This window comes from Felis catus, chromosome B1 (genome assembly GCF_018350175.1).
Source record: "Felis catus isolate Fca126 chromosome B1, F.catus_Fca126_mat1.0, whole genome shotgun sequence".
Lineage (NCBI taxonomy): Eukaryota > Metazoa > Chordata > Mammalia > Carnivora > Felidae > Felis > Felis catus.
Window position 1 is genome coordinate 17,131,225 of NC_058371.1, and position 6,107 is coordinate 17,137,331.

A 6,107-nucleotide genomic window follows, 5' to 3' on the forward strand; every position below is an offset into this window, starting at 1 on the left:
AGAGCATGAATGGGGGAGGGGCAGAGAGCGAGGGAGACACAGAATGGGAAACAGGCTCCAGGCTCTGAGCCATCAGCCCAGAGCCCGACGCGGGGCTCGAACTCCCGGACCGCGAGATCGTGACCTGGCTGAAGTCGGACGCTTAACCGACTGCGCCACCCAGGCGCCCCCGGTGTTCTTTAAAAGAGAGACAGAGAGGAAAGAGCTTTCTGCAAAGTCTTTCCTGGAAAGTATTTGAGAAAAGCACACACGTTAGTTTTGTCAGACTTAACGTTGCAAAAGACCTCAGTTTTTGAACAGTGAGTATATATATGCCCACGGTTCACAAATGAAATCATGGAAAGAAGGTATAAAAAATACAGTGAGAAGGTTCCCTGGTCCGCACCGAAAGATGACACGCTCTGTATACTGTTCAGCACTGCTCTCTTTTCCATGTAGTGTTTTGCCTTGGAAATAGTTCTGATCGGGACGGACAGGGCTTCCTCAGGCTGGGATTTTACAAAAATATGGTATCCCAGGCCGGGGATTCCACACACCGGCCCCTCCAGATGGACGCTTGGGTGGTTTCCATTTTTTTTCACTCATCCACATGCATGCAGGTAAATTTACAGCATGTATTCCAGAAGTAGAATTTCTGAAAACAAAACCAAAAGCATGACTGCATTTGTAATTTGATACATATTATCCAATTTCTCTGCCATTAGCAACGTAGGAGAGGGTCACGCTTTGGCTAACGTTATGACATTACACTTGGGAATTTGCTTTTTAATTTTTTGATTTTGTTATTTTTTTTAATTTTTTTTCAACGTTTATTTATTTTTGGGACAGAGAGAGACAGAGCATGAATGGGGGAGGGGCAGAGAGAGAGGGAGACACAGAATCGGAAACAGGCTCCAGGCTCTGAGCCATCAGCCCAGAGCCCGAGGCGGCGCTCGAACTCCCGGACCGCGAGATCGTGACCTGGCTGAAGTCAGACGCTTAACCGACTGCGCCACCCAGGCGCCCCTGATTTTGTTATTCTTAAGAGAGAGAGAGAGAATTCCACAAGGAGCAGAGAAAGAGGGAGAGAGAGAAAATCCCGAGTGGGGCTTGAGCTCACCCAATGTGGGGCTCAAACTCACGAACTGTGAGGCCATTACCTGACTCAAAGTTGGATGCTCAAACTTGGGAGCCCAACAGGTGGAAAAAGGTGTCTCAATGTAGTTTTATTTTTGCAATTTTGTTGATATGAAAGTCACCAAACATCACATGTATAAGGCTGTCAACTTACTAACAGCTTAATTTCTTATTTAACTGTTAAAATTAGTCGTTACCATGTTGACAAAAATCGAGCATGATCCTTGCGGTTTTATAAACATGTTAAGAATTCTTGCAAGAAAATAAAAGTTCCAGAGCTTCTCTGGCTCAAACTGGACAGTGACTTCGTGCTGTGAAAATATTGGTTACCTATCCTCCCTGCATGTTACAGACATTAATTTGGGGGTAGAATTAACTCAGTTCCAGGTATGGATCCTGATTTGGGTGCCTCTGGTGAGGTATCCTTGCCTTGGGAATTAGTCTACTAGTGAGCAGGTTCCAGACAGCTGGCACGTGACGTCCCCCCTGCTACTGTGATTGGCTCAGAGATGTCACTCTGAGCAACATTTAAGACTTTGACTGTCCAGGGGCACCTGGGAGGCTCAGTTGGTGAAGCGTCCGACTCTTGATTTCGGCTTAGGTCACGATCTCGTGGTTTCGTGGGTTCGAGCCCCACGTCGGGCTCCGAGCTGACTCTGCAGAGCCTGCCTGAGATTCTCTCTTTCTCTCTGCCTCTCACCAGCTCACACTCTTTCTCTCTCAAAGTAAATAAACTTTAAAAAATTAAAAAAAAAAAAAAAAAGACTTTGTCCGGAGGATGCCTTTCTCCTCCCCCTCCACGTGAATGAGGAGGCACTGATCTCGGTTGTGGTCAAGCACTCTTGAAAAGCCATCCTGGGGCCCATGGAGACATGGAGAAAGAAGGCCTGAGGCCTGACCGAGCTCTGGGCTTTCCTGTTTTATAGCAATAAATCCCCTTGCGTGTTTAAGCCAGTTCAAATTGGGTTTTCTATTCCTTGCAATGGAAACACTGGAATGCACTGGCACTTAATGACCGAAAGTAGTAGTATTACCCTGATTCAATTCGGTTTAACCCACATAGATTAAGCATGTGGAGCTGTACTCTTCTGTGGAACACAGTTCGGTGTATTCCTTCTAATTTTAAAAGTTCTGTTTTCTTGAATAATTTTGATTCTGAGCATTCAAAGAAAGGTTGGTTGCGACTCTTGATAGAGCTGTCTGGCATTCTCAGATGAGTGGCTCTCTTGCACAGCCGGTAATGAGGCCACACCCGGCCAGGCCTACTGTGGTTCTCACAGGCGGCCATAGGCTGCCATTATCACAGACTCTGGGACGTGAACCCCTACTTTGGAATGAGGATCGTGTATAATATTAAGGCATTGATTTATGAAAGATTTGACAAAAAAGACATTATTATATGTGACATGCTTATGGCCTTACCTGTTGTTCGGCCGCATTAAAGCATCGGGGAAATTGATCCATTTTGATAAGGAGGCATTTTTCCCTCTGGTCCTGTTCAGTCCCTTTTCTCTGTTCATTCTCTGGGCTCTCTGTTGTGCTGACATCCCTTGCCTGTGTGCTTTTCCACACCCCCTACCAGCCTGGGTTAGAACGGGCCTTCCCCTTTCCTTCTGTGAGAGGATTTTCCACAATTTTTTAAACATTTAATAAATTAATTTATATTTGCAAGTTTATTCACTTATTTTGAGAGAGAGACAGCGTGAGTGAGGGAGGGGCCGAGAGGGAGGGAGAGAGAGAATCCCAGGCAGGCTCCCCACCGGCGGCACCGAGCCTGATGCGGGGCTCGACCCCACGAACCATGGGATCGTGACCTGAGCCGAAACCAAGAGTCGGACCCCTGACTGATGGAGCCACCCGGCCGCCCCGAGGATTTTCCACATCCTGGTTAGCAGTGACTCAAAGGTCACCTTCAGAGAGTTCACCAGCCACACTGACGTTCCAGCCGCTCTTAATGGTGACCGCCGTGTCATCACGGTAGGTTCCTCTGTCAGTGGGCCTTCCTACGTGACGTCTGTGGGCCTGCCTGTTGCCCTCGGGAGGGCTTCTCTCTGTGTCAGGAACAGGGGGTCCGCGGGCTCTTCCCGACTCTGACTCGGGTGTGCGTGCAATGCCCGTTAACCAGAGCAGTCCCAGCTTCTTTCTCTTCCCTCCTGGGAGAACATTTCTGCCATTTCCAAAGCCATCCCATAGGGATGTACCTCTGTGTGTGTGTGTGTGTGTATGTGTGTGAGAGAGAGAGAGAGAGAGAGAATGTAATGAATATTTAACACTCCCTTCAGCTTCACTGCCTCTCTGCGTCTCCAAGCTTCCCCTTCTTCACATGTGGCTTTTGTTTCCCAGGGCTTCTGTAACAAATTGCCATAAACTGTTGTGAAACAGCAGAAATGTCTTCCCTCATGGTTCTGAAGACTGGAAGCCTACAATGAAGGTGTCGGCAGGGCCTCACTCCCTCTGAGGCCATCAGGGGCGGCTCCTTCCTTGCCTCTTCCAGCCGCTGGTGGCCCCAGGTGGCCCCCGGCCTCTGGCTGCACCCCTCCAATCTCTGCCTCCGTCCTCACGTGGCCTCCTGCCCCCATGTCTCTCCCCCTCTTCTCACAAGGACACCAGTCCTGTCGCGTTAGGAGCCCGCCTCCCGGGTTGAGTATATACCGCGAATAGTGTATCGTTTACTGTCAGTATCCATTTCATCCAAACGTTCAGAGGAGAGACTGTATTCAGATGAGTCCTACAGTAACTGGCACCAAACAGATACTCAGTGAACAGATACCCCAATCATTACTCAGTAGTTCCCTCCCCTTTTCCCTTGTATCGGGCAGTTTTGTCACGAATGTATTACTATATGGTGGGCTTTCCAGATGGAGATGATAATTGTCCAAGTGTGTGTGTGTGTGTGTGTGTGTGTTACCTAACACGGTGTTGTCTTTTATTCCCTGAGGCCGATTTCCCACCTCTCCCGACACGCCCTTCACCAGCGACCGTGCACACGCTTTGTAACTCTCAAAGTTACAAACTGAACTCTGAAACTCTCAAAGCACGCTATGCTGTGCCCAGGCAGGAATCTGTAACGTTTGTGAGGATTTGTAGGTAAGGTCAATGCTTGGAGGTTGTCCGAACAGCCAGGGTGGCGCTCACGATCACGATCTTACTTGGCAAGATACCTTAACAAAGTATACAAAATACGAAACCTTCGTCATTACGTGGAAAACAGCATCAACCACCATGTAGGAGGGGTTTCCTGACAGGTCTCTGCTGCCACTACTTAAAATAATTTATCCCATAAGAATGGTCAAACAGTGAAGAGAAACCAAGACAAAGAATTCCTTCCTCAGTAATATCTGTATAAACAAACTATTGATTTGCACTTGGCTTGGTGGACTTGGATGTATTTTTCAAGTCATTACTTCACTTAAAGGAAGGATTAATGAAGCTATTTTATTTTATTTTTTTTCATGTTTATTTTTGAGAAAGAGAGAGAAAGGCAGCATGAGTGGGGAAGGGGCAGAGAGAGAGGGAGACACAGAATCTGAAGCCGGCTCCAGGCTCCAAGCGGTCAGCACAGAGCCTGACACGGGGCTGGAACTCACAAACTGTGAGATCATGACCCGAGCCGAAGTCGGACACTTAACCGACTGAGCCACCCAGGCGCCCCTAATGAAGCTATTTTAAAATGATATTTCTGAGGGGCGCCTGAGTGGTTCAGTCGGTTAAGCGTCCGACTTCGGCTCGGGTCACGATCTTGTGGTCCGTGAGTTCGAGCCCAGTGTCGGGCTCCGTGCTGGCCGCTCAGAGCCTGGAGCCTGCTTCGGATTCTGTGTCTCCCTCCCTGTCTCTGACCCTCCCCCACTTGTGTGCTCTCTCTCTCTCTCTCAAAAAAAAAAAAAATTAAAGAATGATATTACTGTGTTATATATATTTCAATGTGTCTATAAAGTGGCAGCAATCCAGGTAGGTCTATTTTTCAGACTTGAAAATTAATTTTTATTTATTCAGATTCTACCTCATAGATGAGAAACGAAATGAAAAATCAGAGGTATGACTGGCAGCTTTAACCTCCTGCCACCGGTACGTGAGTTGAGCAGCATATTGACGGCCGTGCTGGAGGTTATAAAAACGGTGTCCAGCTCCATTCCAGGCTCAGGTGCTCAGTTTGCTCGTTCTTCCAATTTATCCGAATTCCGAGCATTTTTACGTTGATATCTATGTTTCCAGTCCCGCCTCACCCCCTCCCCAAGCTGCTCAGCCTACTAAACCTCACGCGAAGAGCACGATCTCTGCTGCCTTGCGGGGTCAGAAGATCAAGTTCAAAGTCGCTCTAGGGTCTGTATGCTTGAGCCCAGTGGAAGGTCACATCTGGCACACGAACTCTTGGGGAGCCACAATAGTGAGGGCGGAGGGCTAGTGATCATATGCGCAGACGTGAAGCCCAGAGTGTGAAGAGATCTCCCTTGGCTGACACCGCGAGTTACAGCAAGAGCGGAGCCTGGAAAACCCCGATCTTCTAACTTCAAGGCCTGGTTCTCCCGGTGCCATTTCAGACGCGAAAGGAAGTCAGATAACAGATGGGAAGGCGGTCCCTTGGTCACAGCATGTCCTGCTGCTGCTACATACATATTAGAAACATTTCGGAGGTGTTACACGTTACCCACAGGCATTTTACACCATCGGCCTCGAGGGTAGGCTGCCTTTCTCAGGAGGTGTATGTTCTTCTCCCTCTTTCCTCCAAAGCCCACCTCCTAGTTCCGTGTTGGGGAAAAGTGTGTGCTGAAATAAATTAGGAGCTTCTTGAGCAGACTTTTAAACAATCCCCATGGAAGGCTATCACATCATCATCATTTCATCCTATCCCCGGAGTAAAAATTGACGTTCTAGAGTTAAGCGAACGGCTTATTGTCAATGGATATCATGAACATGAAATTCAGTAGGCCAACATTCAGTGATCTGTCATATTAGTAATAGTAATATCATGTTGATCAACAAAAACAAGAACA